This window comes from Esox lucius, chromosome 13, assembly GCF_011004845.1.
Source record: "Esox lucius isolate fEsoLuc1 chromosome 13, fEsoLuc1.pri, whole genome shotgun sequence".
In the NCBI taxonomy this organism is placed as follows: Eukaryota; Metazoa; Chordata; class Actinopteri; order Esociformes; family Esocidae; genus Esox; species Esox lucius.
The window spans coordinates 36,067,651-36,083,502 of record NC_047581.1 but is presented as its reverse complement, the minus strand read 5'-3'; the positions used below and the strand labels follow the sequence as shown (position 1 = coordinate 36,083,502).

The window sequence follows — 15,852 nt, the reverse complement described above, 5'->3', positions numbered from 1 at the left end:
TCACTCTGATCTCTCCAGGTGCCAGCTGACTGAATGCGACCTCAGACCCTGAAACCTCCAGGATCCGTCTGATGAATCACTAACAAACTGTCAAAGACAGCCCTGACCACTGACTGGACGGAGGATCGACGACCCCAAAACGAAGGGAAAGTAATTCATGTGGTGGGTACTCTGTACAGCAACACGAGATACACAGAACAATAAAGACATCACCACGTTAGCTGGGTTCCACAAATGATCTGCTCACGTCTGCCCCAGGTCAAGGAGCTACCCTGTACAGAGATATAGTTTTAAAGGACCATATGGCCTGTGTGTAGGGGTTATTCAGAGTTTATGCACACCGAGCTTCATTGCCTACTGTTGATCAATCAATCAATAACATTTATTTATAAAGCCCTTTTTACATCAGCAGTTGTCACAAAGTACTTTTAGAAAACACCTGGCCTTAAACCCCAAGGAGCAAACAACAGTGGTGTTGAATTTCAGTGTCTAGGAAAAACTCCCTAAGAAGGCTGAAATTTAGGAAGAAACCTAGAGAGGACCCAGGCTCAGAGGGGTGACCAGTCCTCTTCTGGCTGTGCCGGGTGAACATATTAAGAGTACAAACTGTAATAATTAATAAATGCATGTGGGCTGTGTCCCGAGTCTTTTTAAACTTAGTCCAGGTCGGGGTTCATGACCAGATGGACAAGGACAGGGACAACACAGGGGAGGGGGGGTGTCAGCACAGTGTCAGCTGAAATCTTTTAGGTATCGTCTTGATCTGCAACGCAACCAGGAGGACTTTGGACAGGGACAGCAACGGGTCTTTCAAACCAGGTACTCCGGAGGTGTGGGCCAAGACCTCATGTCCTCCTAAGTTTAAAACAGCAGGAGAAATTTTGAAAATGCATTCCTTATATCTACAAGGATTTATAGTGGAGAAGGAGAACTGACCATACTTCCCCAGCACAATAATATAGCAGCGTAAGACCTTGGGGTAATTGATAATTTGTATAATTTTCGTTGATAATTTTCATTGATAATTGATCATTTTTGTGTGATGGGCCTCCGATATCTAATAGACCCTACCCTATTGATTCTTCTGGGGTTTAGCCAGAGGAAATGCAATTAAAGATTAAAGGGTCACGTGATGTGAAGGTGGCATCCCGAGTTATCTGACACCAAAGGCTTCAGTTACAGGCCGTAATGCCTGCCCGTCAAGCAGATTAGCGAGCTTGATTTATTTATTGACTGATTTAATTTTGCTATTTTTCCTCTGACTTGTACAGTACAGTGTTGGGTTGACCAGCCTGTCAAGCAAATATTGTTCAATGCAAACTAATCCAGTCTACAGTCTAACTTTTTACACAAAGGGCAAATGTTTCTCACAAGGGGAAATTGAGATTACATTTGTTTTCAAATACCTATTCAAGAAACTTGTGGCTGAGATGAATATCATTGGATTACAATAGAGCCTGCTATTAACAGGCAAATCTGGGGTCCATCTTGCAAATAGGTTTGGCTCTTTTTTCTTATCTGAATTGGCATGCTTGCTGTTTTAATTGTTATCTTCACACTAATTGAGTGGATGTTTTGAAATCATTTTTGTTGGGGGATAACACTTGCTAATTTCCTCATGCTTACTGTCTGTGTCAGGCCTTATCTTGGGAGATAACTCAGGCCTGGAGAATGATTGGCAGATGCAGAACAGCTCTTGTAGATCCATCCATCAATCAATTTTCTCACAGAAACATTTCGTTTTGCAAACATCTGAACATGTGATGAATTGTAAATATGACATTGTTATTATTGTTGTTGTTGTTTTTATTATTATTTCTATCATGCATGTTTAGCCTATAGTCTGAATCAAATCTAACCAAATTATGCCAACTACACTTCTAGCGCATAATCATCCGCGTGTAGCGCTAATAGATTCAACAAGGAGGACAACAACACTTGAATTGCATTAGGTGGCCAGCTGCAGAGGTTGACAGCGAACCCTCTACGGTTATTTAGTTAAAGCACATTGTGGCCATAATCATACTCTGATAGTCCTCTCACAGTGCTTAAATGTCGGTCAACTTTATCAGGTTCGAGATAATAATGCATTAGTACTCGGCCTATGTCCCTTTCGTTAAAGTAGTTGGGAAATGTGAGCCCGCCCCCTTTCAGGAGTAAAAGCGATTATTTCTCCTCGCGCTGGGAGCGGGTGAGGGAGAGACTCGGCCAGGATTGTGGGAGCGAACAGAAACAGCCCTCACAACATCATCAGCTACAGACGTCCACGGCTTCAACCGTCCTTTCGCCGAGACATCACTGGAGACCAAGCAGCCATCCTCACTGTCCTCGAAGACATTGTCAGACGAGTGATCATCTAGTTTTTATGTCCTTTTAGACACGTACACTTTTCGGCTCCGTTCTTTTTTCGAGTTGCTTTTCTGCCTGTGCTGGATTTAAGTGCGTCTTTGCGAAGTCCATCCGACGGCTTCCTGCACGCTCTGTCATTCAGCCGGACGACACAACCGGAGACTGCCTGTGGTAGCTTGCACTTATCGGACAGATTTCATGCATAATAAAGTGAGTAACGTGCTATTACATTTTTGTCGTGTTCAGAAGACCAGTTCCATCTCGATGAAAGCAGTAAGGGGTCTTTATTTATGATCGTGTGTCAGTTTGACATCACCTGGGAAACTTGAGCGCTATTTAGAAGCGCGTTACCTTCCCAAAAAACTTAACTGCACCTTTTCATACGATGTGATTTTACCATGACCAAGTCCTATGGCCAATGTGTGGTATTATCAGAATGGACATCTGCAGCTAAGAGATGTTTTATAGAGTAATTACGATAGTGTAGGATTATCTCGTGGTTCTGTTTGTTTTGTAGTGTTGCATTGACCTTGCAGTGTTTCATTCCCACAATATCGCAACACCGTATCTACAGGCGCACAATCGAAAGGCCTGCTAGAGCTATTGGCACTGACCCATATTGACGCGTTATGACTTGTGTTCAACAAAATAATTGCTCTGAAGTATTTGTTTTAATATATCTACCGAATGGAGTGTGGGAATCCTGCCATTTATAACGGGTCAAAACTTAGATAAAAAAATCAAAAATTCTGCCGGTGCCATACGTTCAGACTGTAGACAATGAATTGTTAGTAATTGTAGATGTAGACTTTTGTAGAACTCTACTTGTCAGGAGTTAGGCTTGTATTTGGTTAAGAAATTAAAAATTTCTTTAAGTCCCCAATGCATTCTGAATTATAGAAATTTAGCAGGGTTTTACTGGAATATTACTACGGTAGCAATTAGTTTTTATTTGTAATTTTTTTTTTACAGTATACTACAAGTCACATTTCCCTTTTTTTTACCATGCGTTTCTGCCAGGCCATATTATTCAAATCCCCCACTGTATAACCAGTCTAATAAAAATCTAGCTCTAATAACTTTATGGGGAACTCTATTAAATTATTCTACCATGGTCGGTGCATACTTCATAATAAGGCTCTTGAGCAAAGGGCTCTCAAAGTAGCTGAATTGTGGAGAATCTTGTAGATGTCCTAATGGGGACCATTGTGACGAACAGAAGCTTGTCTGTTTTCTTGGGGATAAATAAGTTATAGAATGTGACTGTCTCAACCCATCAGAAATGCAAGTACCAACTTATTCAGCTATATGTATAGTTAATATAGTGGCTGTGTACTCTGATCTCTGTATTTATTTAATAATAATATATACTATATCTGCCTAATAGCTTTTGGTACAGTAGACATGTTCTGAGATAGTAAAGATTTTATCTTTAGCATTTTCCTAAAGCTTGTCCAAACCTCTTTTACCAAACTTATTTGTGTTTGTCATAAAGATTGAAGCAGGCAACACCACCTCCAATATCCTCGGGCAAACGTTATAGCTCTTTAGAAATTTAAATTAAAATTACATTTTTATTTTCTAGGTAATATAATTTGTCATTGAGAATCTCGTAGACATTTGCGCAGACACAGCAATGCAAGTTTCATCAGTGCTTTTGTAAATTTGATTTTTGATTCCATTGTTAGACTGAACGTCTGTGATATGCAGATCATGTGCACAATATTATTGTATGCACTTGTAAATTTAAGATTAATAAAATTTGACTTTGCCAATTGTTAGTTAGTATCGCTTGTTAGTGTAATGTAAGATTCAAATAAACTATTTACTCACAGTAAATAGTTAGTTCACTTTATTTGACTGCTTACTTACATTGCTTCTGTATTAATTTTTTATTAGGGGTAGTTGAGAAAATTGTCAGGACATCCTGGAAAAGTACAGACATGTCCAGAGGCTTTCAGTGTTTCTACTAGCTCTGGGCTGTTTGTACCTGACCACTGTAATTCAGACAATGCGTTATGAGTGTTATGGGGTTTTATCAGTAATATCTGTTTAGTTAGATTTTAGAATATCTTAGTTTTTATTTTTAAAAATTTTTTGAGTCTCAAGTGTATTTTCTATTACTCAGAATGTTGTTGACTTTCTGTTGTGAAAGAAAAAGGGGCAAAATTGTCCTTTGACAATGAGTAGTGGATTTAAGCTCGCACTAATACTGCAGTTCTTCCTAACCCCCGTCAGCGATGAAGTTGTGTCGCTCGCCTGTTGCTCTCTTGGGGTTTAGCGTGAGGTTAATCTGCTCAGTAAAGAGGTGAGCGCTAACATGTGGACACGCGATTACACACAGAGGAGTCTATCAGCCAAGATCTGTAATCCACACACACTCACACACAATGTCTCTCTTTCTCTATGGCTCTGCTCTGCTTTGTTTCTCTTGCTCTTCTCAGACCTTTCCTTTCTAAGAAGTCATTAGGGATTTTCGGCTACTGATACACAGAACCAACAGTGACACACTCTTACGCCTCTCCCCAAGAGGGATTAGAGGTTCACATGTCACTCTGATTGGCCAGGGTATTTAGCTGATTGTCGGGGCACATCACTGTACACTGGGGGCTCACTGAAGCTTTATTCATGTGAAGGGACACCCTTTGAGCCACGATCACCGCTTTTGCCGTAAACCCAAAAAAGCAGCCAGAGTGTCCTCTGAATGGCTGTTCTAGTCAGACTATTGCTCTTTAGTACTGATTTATGAATAGGGAGAATATTTACGAGTTGATATTCAACAGCGTGACCTCAGAGAATGCAGCTCTTTATGGGCATTTTGTGAAATAAGGGGAATCTGTCAAAAAGTGCTTGATTTAAGGCGTACATTAGCATGCTCCATAAACTCTAAAATGGACTGCTGAATTTGGTTGCTTGCATTTGAAGGTAATAGTCTGGACAGTGATAACTATTGGTATATGCTGCATAAGGCATGGCTTGAAATAAGTCCTAATGAAGGAAAAACTAAATCTATGAAAACATTTTTCTAAATAGAAAAATCACAGGCATTTACATTTAAGCAAATCATTTAATATGCCTTATTGCTGTACTTTTTCTTCAGTAATGGTAGCAAATGTTTTGGAAGGGGTTTGCAGAGTTTGCTCAGTAAAACACTTTCGCTTGCAGATTGCAGGTTGGCAAGATCTGGACGTAGATTCTGTAGTAATTGCACTTCATGCCCTTCGGCTTAAGAACTAAGCAGTATACGAAGCAATTCTGGGGAATCTTATTTACTTCAGATGTGGAGATCTTTTTTTTTTTTTTATTCTCAGATGTTTCATTTCATTATGTGGGTCCCTTTTCAGCTCTGAAAGGGACAACGATCCATGTGGACACTGGAGCGTATACTGTCAACAGGACAGTTGCCTTTTTAACCCATTTGATCTGAGACGAACTGTGCAATGCTGTCGAGCTCTGCTAAGGATCCGCTCAGAATAGCTCAGTGGTGTTTTTCTGCTGCATTTGAGAAGATGCAAATGCGTTGGTTTTCTGAAGAACTTGAGGGGTTTCAGTGTGTGAGCTTGTTTATTGTTCAGCAGGTGTGCCCTCTGCATCGCTCTGTAGGGCTGGGATATTGTACTCTTTCCTTTTTTTTTGGCACCGTTTTCATAGAAACCCTCTCTGAACTGACCTCGATGTGTGTTTATCTAATCGTTTAGTGTAAATTCCAGTTTTAGTTTCTCAACTGATGCATGTATCGGAAACCATTTCCCCTGTGTTACTGTTTATTGTGAGCACTGCCGTGGCATCTTCTATTTGGGTGTAATTACTAATAAAGTTAATAAAATAAGCCAGAGAAAATAATGTAGTCCTTGAATGGTTTATGATGTATTCAAAGTCAGTTATGAATGTGTCCTTGTTTGTATAACGATGCCAAGTCTTCTGTCTCTATCTAGTAATTAGCTATGACGTTCAGAAACTTCTCCTCGGCACTGTAAGTGGATGAGGGTGTTCGCTAGGGTGTTAAAGATCACAGAGGAATATCTCCGGCTTTGATGTTTAATTGTATTGTAAAATACATTTTAGAATATTTCTGCATAAAGTAGAAATCTAGCTGTGCTGTGCTCCGTGTTTGGTGTTCCTTTTGTGTTTGCGTGTGTTTATATTTTTTTTTGCGTTCTCACATGGTGAGAGGGATAGAATTGATGTCTGGAAAGATGGAAGAGTGCAGAAGAATGTGTCAGTGTGAGAGCTGGAAAGATAAATTGAGTATAAATAAATAGGAGGGAAGCAAACTTATAACTGATTTGAAAACAAAATGAAATAGGAAATTAATAGATTAACAGGATTCAAAGAGAAAAAGTGTATGTTGGGCAGATTGAAGTCATTAGTTGTATCTCCTAACATAATAGAGATGGGTTGTGTTCCAAATGGTCAACCAGACTATAGATGAACAGGACTTCCTGCCTGCTGCTTCCTGTTTCCTGTTTCCTGTCAGGCCTGGTCATCATGGCAGCTGCTTGTTGGGTGGTCTGGACAGGACAGGACAGGACAGACATGGACAAACCTCAGCGCGACCTACCTCGTACATTACTTATATCACCATCTCCAACCCCTGAATACAGGGCAATATACTCCTTAAACCCCCACGTAAGGAGCTGGTCGTGTAAACCTCTGCCCTGGAATATTTGGATTCAGACAAGAGGATAGCAGACAAAAAAGGAGGTTTGGAGATGATAAGCGGAAGAGAAATATTTAGAAAAGGATATAGAGTATTCCAGACAGTGCTCGGGGCACCTAGTAAGTCTGTAAATGATATAATGAGCACAGTTTCTACTCATTTAGAACATACATTTAATAGCTTTTACTTTATTTATCCTATGTCCAGTTTGTCAAGGAACGTTTCAGGCATTAGAACAGCCAGACGTTAGGCATTAAGGACTATGTTTTATTTTCATTCTATATGTTTACTTTCACTAATTTCCCTAGGTTCCTGGCGCGATGCATTTCTTTAATAGCGGACTCATTACAGACGGAACCCAGGCATATTGTGCCATACATGGGTAGTCTCCAAAAACCAAATATAGCCCTGCTGCATCTTGAAGGGTCTATTTTATTGGCCCTAAATGTGCTGTGAAATAAAACAGGAATTAACTCCAAGTCCTTTTTTTTTTTTGGAGGGTGGGTGGTTGGTGGGGTCAGAGGGCTGGGTTGTTTGCACTCAGTGCACATAAAGCTTGAGATGGAAGGCACGTCCCTTAATATGACACAGTGGCCGACCTGTGCCTTTCCCGTCACTGGCTGTCCAAGTGTCGGCCTGAGACTTCTCCTTCACCGTTCAGACACAAGTCTCACCTCCCCATTTGGCGTGGCATGCTCTTGGACCTCACCCAATGACAAGAAAAAGGGTAGGTGGTGGTGGAGGGGTGGGGTGCCGGCATATTTTCCCGTGGCTGCAATTTATCTTTGTCACGCCGGCAACGTAGCAGAGTCATTCAGAAAGGGGGTTCCGACGCGGCGCACAGAGGTTTCTCTGTGTCCTGGCCTCACACACTCTAACATCCATCTGAAAGCCCACCGCTGCCACCAACGCTGCCGCCGGCCACCACCTCCTCCAGCCGCCACCTCCTCCTGCCGCCACCTCCTCCTGCCGCCACTGAGCTTCGCAGCTCACCAGCGGGTATTTTTAGAAGATCCTGTGAGCACAATGGAGACAGAGGCGGATGGTTTCACACACACCCTGATCACCGCGGTCTATTAAACAACTGATACCGCTCTAATAGTTGATTTGTAAGCATTACCCTATACACGTCGGTTAATTCAGTTGGGTGCCGGGGCTGATTATAAAATGTTTTTATGTTTGGGTTTATTTGATGTCGCCAAGCCTCAGCTCTGTTACCACAGGCTCTTTAAGCAGGAAGTTCTGTGCTGGAGTCGGTGGCCACCGTTGAAAACACTGTTAGTGAATAACACTGTCAGGTCGGCGACGTGCTGGTGTAGGAATCCACTTGCAGACCTCCTCTCTGTTCGGGGGAGCACACTCGTCTCTACCCAGGCGGTGTGCTGCCAAAGTCCACAACACTGTTCCTTTCCACTGTCATCTGTACCATTCCCAGACCAGGGGCCATCCTCAGAAGAATGTGTGGTACAGGGCAGTCTCGAACTCACACTGCCGGAGTGAGAAAAAAGATACTGAATGTGATACGAAGGGATCCAGAGAGGGTAAGAGACAGACACGTTCCTAAAGCAGACTTTAGAAACGGGGGGGGGGGGGGGGTTATGTCCATGAAGACAGTCTCTTTGTATTTCTCTCTGTTAGACAACTCTGACAGGCATGGAGTCTGTACCCGTCCTTCTGCCACGTTCTGGCAATGTGTACAAAAAATAAAATACATTTCCAAAAGGAGTTAAAGGAGAATATCAGAAAATAACTTGAATGTGTCTAGGTTAATACATCTCTTTAAGTCATTGTTGGACTGCCTGTCAGCGCGTGCTAGGTAGAACCAGAGCCAGACAGACGTCACCAGACCATAGGTTTTTTGTTTTCTTTGTCTATCTTCCTCTTCAGCTGGGTTGGGGATAGGTGTGTTGTGGTGTCGTAAGTCTTGCAGCTCTACCTCGAGCTGTGCATTTTGACGAGCAGTCCAACGATGCGTTAGAAGGTTTTATACCTAGAAACATTTTAGGTATTTGCCGTTATACCCCTTTAAAGCTTTCCTTGTCAGTTTTTTGTGTAGGATGTTTCCAGGGTTTTGAGTAGGTTTTTCTTGCATTAGAAAAAATAACAACTTCACAACATATTACAGGTAAATATTACTTATTGAGCTGTACCACTTCTTCAGAAACTAATTTTGTTCAGAGAGAAATGAGGATTTCAGAAAGTCAATATTCCTGAAGGTTAGTAAGGTACAATAAAGTTTTTCATTTTCTTCATGAAATTAAAAAAGTGTTTTATTAAATTATTATTTTCTATACCACAGTAATTATTCTTAAATTCAGCAATATCTTTAGATGTTTTAGATAACATATAATAAAGCTGCTTTATCTGATAAAGTTCAACCAGTTTTATATTGCCATAGAGAAATCTTTGCCAATGAAATATACATTTAGAGAAAGGATGCGTTATATCCATTTCTCTGTTTAAAATGTAGTAACTTTTCTGTGCAAGTCAACAGAGAAATGTGTAGGTTTCACGCCAGGCATGGAGGGGTGTGAACAGACAGGGCAAATGATTTGGAGAAGTACGTTTCTCTATCTCCTTCTCTCTCGCTCTGTCTTTCTATCTCTTAGTCTCTCTCGTTCTCTCTCCACTTTTTAAGGGTTTTCTGGCCAGCTCGCTGTTTGCTTTGATGTATGGTTTTTCCTACAGTGACTCCTCCAAAGTGTAGCTCGTGATGTCATTAATTTTATTCATACTTTATAGATGCACTGTCTGAAGAAAAAGAGAAAGAGACAAGGGGAAAAAGAGCGATAGACTGAAAGAGATGGAGAGGGGGAGAGTTGCAGGAAGGAGATTTGCAGTGTGGAGTTGCATGTATAATGAATGAGAGGCCGCTCCGTTTGAAACTCCAGCCTGGCCTTCCACTTCAAGGTTTGCTGGGCAGATCGGTGCCCTGTGCTCAGCACCAACATCTCCCTGGGTGTTGCCGGCGGATGCTTCACCTGACTGCCACCACAGACTAACTCGGGGGTAACACACACAACCCTCCTCTGTACATGGGCGTGTCAGTCCTAATGCGAGGAGACGCGGGACGTGGGAGGGAAGAAAGCGTTTGTAAAGGAGCCGTGCAAGGAGCTTGTTTGATTAGTTAGTGTTTTCTTCATTTGGGCACCTTTGTAACTTTCCCTCTGACATGATGTCGCCTCTTGGTGTACATTTTTCTGTGTGCGTTCAGCTGTAGTATTGGTCAGGATAAAAATGTCCCTGGTCTTATTTTTGGCCCCTGTGCTGGGCTCATTGTTTCTAGCTGAGGAAGCGTGGGGGATACCTGCCGTGGGGGCGGCGTCGGGCTGGCCGGCCTCCTCCATGGTCCCCGGCCCTCCCAGGGCCTTCGCGTCACATCCCTCCCCTACTCCAGTGCATCCTCGCTGGGCTGCTCCAGTGGATCCCCCTGGGGGACGACCAGACCGGATGGGACTCCCATAGAGGGTGTGAGAAAATCCAACAGTCCAGCTCGTAAGACATTCCTTTAGAGTTTTACATGACGCTGTGTTCGACATGGTTGTATAGGGTGATATTCTGGGCTGTAGGCGTTGCTGTCTCGTCGTCGAGGCTACTTTGTCGGGCTGTGAGGGTGGTGTGGTGAGAGGAGTGTAAAACGGGTCGTGCTGGAGCTACGTTTCTCCGGACTCCCACTGTTTGTGTACGCGTGTTTGTAAACCGGAGGGCCAGTGGCCACCCTGCTCACTGCCATCTGCATGTGGAGGTGTGGTGTTCATTTCACTTCACCGTCATGTGAATATCGCAAAGAAAGTGTCAACTTTCTCTCTCGGCCTCCCCTAAGTAATGGCTGTCCTCACACATTCTGGGAACGGAGTGGGGCCTTTTTAAATTGCGTTATTTTTTTGTAAACTCTCCTGAATGTAGGAAACCAGTTTTTTTTTTATGTTGACTTTATTTATATTCATCGTTGTTCTGCCAACTACCGGAGATGTTCACTGCGATTACGCTGTAATAATCACAGTAGAACGAAGCGTGTTCAATTTACTCCGGCATCAGTTGAATTAGTGATGCTCCGAGATCTGAGTTAAACGGGGCAAATAGCAGATGCATTCATGTTTCCTGGTGCCGTGGTAGCCCTGAGGTCACGGGGGTCTTAGCCCTGAGGTCACGGGGGTCTTAGCCCTGAAGTCATGGGGGTCTTAGCCCTGAGGTCACGGGGGTCTTAGCCCTGAGGTCACAGGGGTCATACCCACCACTGGCTCCAGAGGTAGCTGCTCTGCCTTGTCCTGTGTCCTCTGAGGATTTGAATTCAGTTTCAAGTGGCACTCTGGTCCCCTTAATGGTGGACCCATAATTATATGGACCCATATTAAACTAGGCCATCATTGTCAGAGACAGAAAGAGAGGCGAGATAGAGAATGAGAGATAAAAAGACTCATGAGAGAGAAGGTAGGAGAGAGAGCAGAGGAAATAGGGAGAGCGAGCGGTAGAACGAGAGGGAGAGATTTGGGGGAGTAGAGAGGGAGACCGAAACGAGAAAGGGAGAGAGAGAAATCCAGGGCTGGCAAGCCTCACTAGTAATAATTGAGTAGTTGAGCAGTAGTTTTCTCCAATGTGTGTTTTTTTTCTTTCTGAAGGGAATAGTACTGACTGTTATTAATGTGCTTTTGACAGCTTAATTTGAAAAGCGGGCTACTTGTTAAAGAAGACCAGGATTTGTTCTCGGAGAACAGACTGATTTTTTTTTTTATGTTCTTCAAAAATGCCTGTCAATGACCCACTTCTGAGATGGTCGAAAACAAGGAAGAGCAGCATGAAATCCACAGGGAGAAAGAGAGGCGGTGGGGGTGTGGGTGGGGGGGGGGGTGAGAGAGAGGTGGTGGGGGTGTGGGGGGGGGGAGAAAGAGGGAGAGAGACTGAAAGAGAGCAGGAATGAAAAGCTTAATTTTTGTGGGAAGTAAATTCAAAATCCTTTTCTGCTTCTCCCCCCCCTCCCCCCTCCCTCCCTTCACCCTCCTCTCCTCATCTTCCTCCTCTCCTCATCTTCCTCCTCTCCTCATCCTCCTCCTCTCTTCATCTTCCTCCCTCATCCTCCCTTCACCCTCCTCCCATGAACCCCTTTTTTTTTCATCCTCCTCCTCTCCTCACCCTCCTCCTCTCCTCATCCCGATCCTTCTCGTCCTCCTCAACAATCTCCCTGTCCCCACCCCCTCTTCCTTATCACTGCCTCCTCGTCCCCCTCGTCCTCCTCAGTACCCCCCCCCCCCCCTTTCGTCATCCCTCTCCTCCCATCATTCCTCTCCTCCTCCTCTCCTCATTCCCCTCCTCTCTCCTCCACCATTCTGCGTCTCCTCTCCTTGGGTCTTGGTCCCCGCAGTAGACTAGGAAGTGCCGGGAACGCTAACGGGGATTAGCTTCCGATGCTCGCTAGCTCCCCTCGGTTAAGTACACGTGTAATTACTTGTTTATTTGGGATAATGCGCTGCAGGAGCGGCTGGGGCACAGAGATGAAATACACACACACACACACACACACACACAGACGTGCCGCCACACCCACACAAACGCGTGCACACACACACACAGTCAGACTACAGCCCTGGGATGGGTCTGTAAACCGGACAGGGCGGGTCGGGTGGGAGAGGAGGGGGAGTGTCCTGAAGAGTTTTCTCAGGGTGGAGAAAACAAGTCAATAATATGAGAACTGGGAGGGAGGGAACGCCGAGCGGGGAGAGATGTGCCCACCAGTGTGAGTGCGTGAAGTGGAAAAAGCCGTTGGTTAGCGAGGGGACGTGCTCTGCTATCATTAGCCGGGGGGTGGGCGGAGGGGCGCGTGGGGGGTGCGGGGTGGGGCAGACGAGGTTATGTGAACGGTGCAGCTGTGCTCCAAGCTGGGGGATTTGGGTGTGTGTGTGTGTGTGGGGGGGGGGGGGGGACTCCAGCCAGGTCTTTCACTGTACTGGAGCAGAGCAGAGCCTTGTGAACCAGACCTCCCCCCACTCCCCAACTCCCACACTACCCAACTCCCCCACTCCAGATCTTCACTTCCCAAATAAGAAAATAAATACATGTTGATGGCAAGGATAAGACTGCAGAGAAAAAAAACATAGGCATGATTTATATACCTCTCTGTAGGCATTTGCTGTTTTCTTTTCTCCTTTATCTCAGAGATCAAGAAACAGTTTTCAAAAATTCCACCTGGAAATTTGGATCTGAATAACAGTAAAAATAAGAGTGATTATTTTGAAATACATGAATTAAGGATTTGGAGGCGTAGTAAAACTGTTCCAATTCTGATGGTTTTCCCTCTGACCTAGGCAGGGCGGGATCCATTCAAACTCACCATTGTATTGCAGCGCCATGTTTATGCAGTGTCTTTACATTCATCCATGCCCACATCCATGCCCACATCCATGCCCATTAATATGTACCCACGACCAGACAGTTAAGGTGATAATAGTAAAAAAAACAGCTTCTGCGTAAATACTTCAGTGCGAGTTTTATTTAAATGAGCACCTAATCTCCAGTGATATAGCTTTTGCCCCCCCCCCCCCCCCCCCCCCCCCCCCACACACACACACACACACACACACTTTGCCATTGAGCCAGTTCAAATAGTTCAAAACAGAATGGGATGTGGTTGAATCTACATATTGGCATCACAGCGTCGGAGAATACCCAAATTTCCCTGTCACCCTTTCTGATCACATGCTGCAGAAACGGGGCAAGCGCCGCCACCGAGACACACAGGAGGGAGGGGGAGCAAAGCCTCACCGTGTGCTACTAATAAATTCAGCCTGCCACGGTATCCAACAACAAGGCAAAATATCACACATCTCCACATCACACGCTACTCCTACAACAACAACACGCGCAGGAAGAAGGCAGAGCTCAAGAACCGAGGAGTCGGAAAGCTAGCAAGAAGAATAACATGTGAGCAAGTTGTATGAAACTTTCCGGAGGAGAAAATGAAATGAGAAAGAGAATCTTGTCTTGTAGGATAATAGCAGAAGTTAAATTGCCTGGCTACATGGAACAGCCCGTACAGTGTCTCTCCACAAGGTAAAACAATGGGGAGAGACTACCTTGACAGATTTTCTCATGGCTGTGAGCTACGTCTTGCACAATGGCCCGCTGTGGGCTAAAAATAGGGCTGGGCCAGAGTGGCGGTAGGGTTTTTGGCAAGAGGGGTCATCTTTCTTTCATACAGTGGCGTTTGCATTAGTCACAGACCCAGGGGAGTAGTCTGGGACTCTGCTAAGACGTGGAGTTGCGCGGCAGTAATGTAATATGTATTTTTCTATTTTCTACTCTCTCTCTCACTTTTCTTCCACCTCATTGTAAGGGCTAAGTAGCAGTAAGCGTTATCAGATCACCCGGGCTGAGGTCTCTTTCAAACCTTTTTTTGCCCTTTTTTATTTGGTGCAGCTGTGCAGGCTCTTTAATCATACGCTATCTTTTTTCAGTTGCCCCCACCCCGCCTTGTACTCCCTCCTCCCCTAACATATGTTAATTGGCTGCTTTCTGTGACAAATTACGAGCTGTGTCTTTGATGAGGTTGGGTTGTGATGGTGTGGGGAGTGGAGGACGCTGCAGTTGCCAGCCCCCTAACCACTCCAAAGAGGAGTGCGGCACCAAGCCGCCATCTAATGAGAGGCTTGGCCTGGCTCTGGCCTGGATTGGCCTGGCTTTGGCCTGGATTGGCCTGGCTCTGGCCTGGATTGGCCTGGATGGGGCTGACTCCCTGCCCACTCATGCCTCCTAACAGAGTGGGGTGTATAGGTATCCCACCTCACTGTTAAATAGGACTGGGAGGCACTGTTTTGTGAACAGTTAAACGTAACAAGGTGTACAACTATGCAAATACAACTACTCATGAAACCAAATGAATAGGTTCAAAGCCTCTTTACATTTGTGTCATTGAATGTTCATTTATATTCTAGCCAATTCTGAATTGAAACAACATGTTGTGTAACAACCAAAATTATTTATGGAGGACATTTTCAGAGGACATTTTCAGTGTGTCAGTGTGTTTCAGTGTGTCTCAGTGTGTTTCAGTGTGTCTCACTATGTCTCAGTGTGTCTCAGTGTGTCCCACTATGTCTCAGTGTGTCTCAGTGTGTCCCACTATGTCCCACTATGTCTCAGTGTGTCTCAGTGTGTCTCAGTGTGTCTCAGTGTGACTCAGTGTGTCTCAGTGTGTCTCAGTGTGACTCAGTGTGTCACAGTGTGTCTCAGTGTGTCTCAGTGTGTCACAGTGTGTCTCAGTGTAACTCAGTGTAACTCAGTGTGTCTCTGTGTGTCTCTGTGTCTCAGTGTGTGTGTGCCTTGAGGAGATACTGCCAGGAAACATAACACCGGTTTTGCTTAAACAAACTAAGTGCAACAATCGAAGTTTAATGATGCTCAGCATCAACAGGATAACAGTGTTCTCCAATAATCAGCCCAATCAACTTGTGGTTGACGAGGAACTGACATCATGCTACCAGACTAAAGCACATTTTTTTCAGAGGCCAGGGGCATCAAAATGAACGTTTTTTTTTTCCAGTCCTCTCACTCTGCTCTACTCTTTCTATCTTTCTCCTTCTCTTTATTCTGCAATCTAGGTTACTTGGTTTCCTAAAGGAGCACTGGGACTGAGAAAGAAAGAAAAAACAGAAGGTCGAATTTATGAAGGACATCCTTGTTGAAGTGTGCAACCTTCTTTTTCTTTGCAAATTACCTCCACACTGTGCAGTCTCAACTGACGGCTGTGGATCTGGCTTTACAGCAGACGGCCTGTAACGTTTCACAGGTCGTTATGTAAAGCGTTGTTGTTCATTGTCATTGTAGTTGGAGCGAAGTGTGTTACAGTAATGTCA

The 15,852-nt window shown here is 44.3% G+C and overlaps 1 protein-coding gene across 4 annotated transcripts in view; it reads left to right on the top strand.

Moving 5' to 3' along the window:
- Positions 1–15,852, top strand: part of mef2cb (myocyte enhancer factor 2cb) — a 79,265-nt gene that overhangs the window by 13,100 nt on the left and 50,313 nt on the right. The window contains exon 2 of one of the 4 annotated variants that reach the window (XM_034296219.1): positions 19–162. The gene's annotated coding sequence lies outside the window, so the exon portion shown is untranslated. Of the gene's footprint in view, positions 1–18; positions 163–1,980; positions 2,560–15,852 lie in introns of those variants that run through there. The other 3 variants (XM_013136962.4, XM_034296218.1, XM_013136961.4) reach the window with 3 other exon arrangements.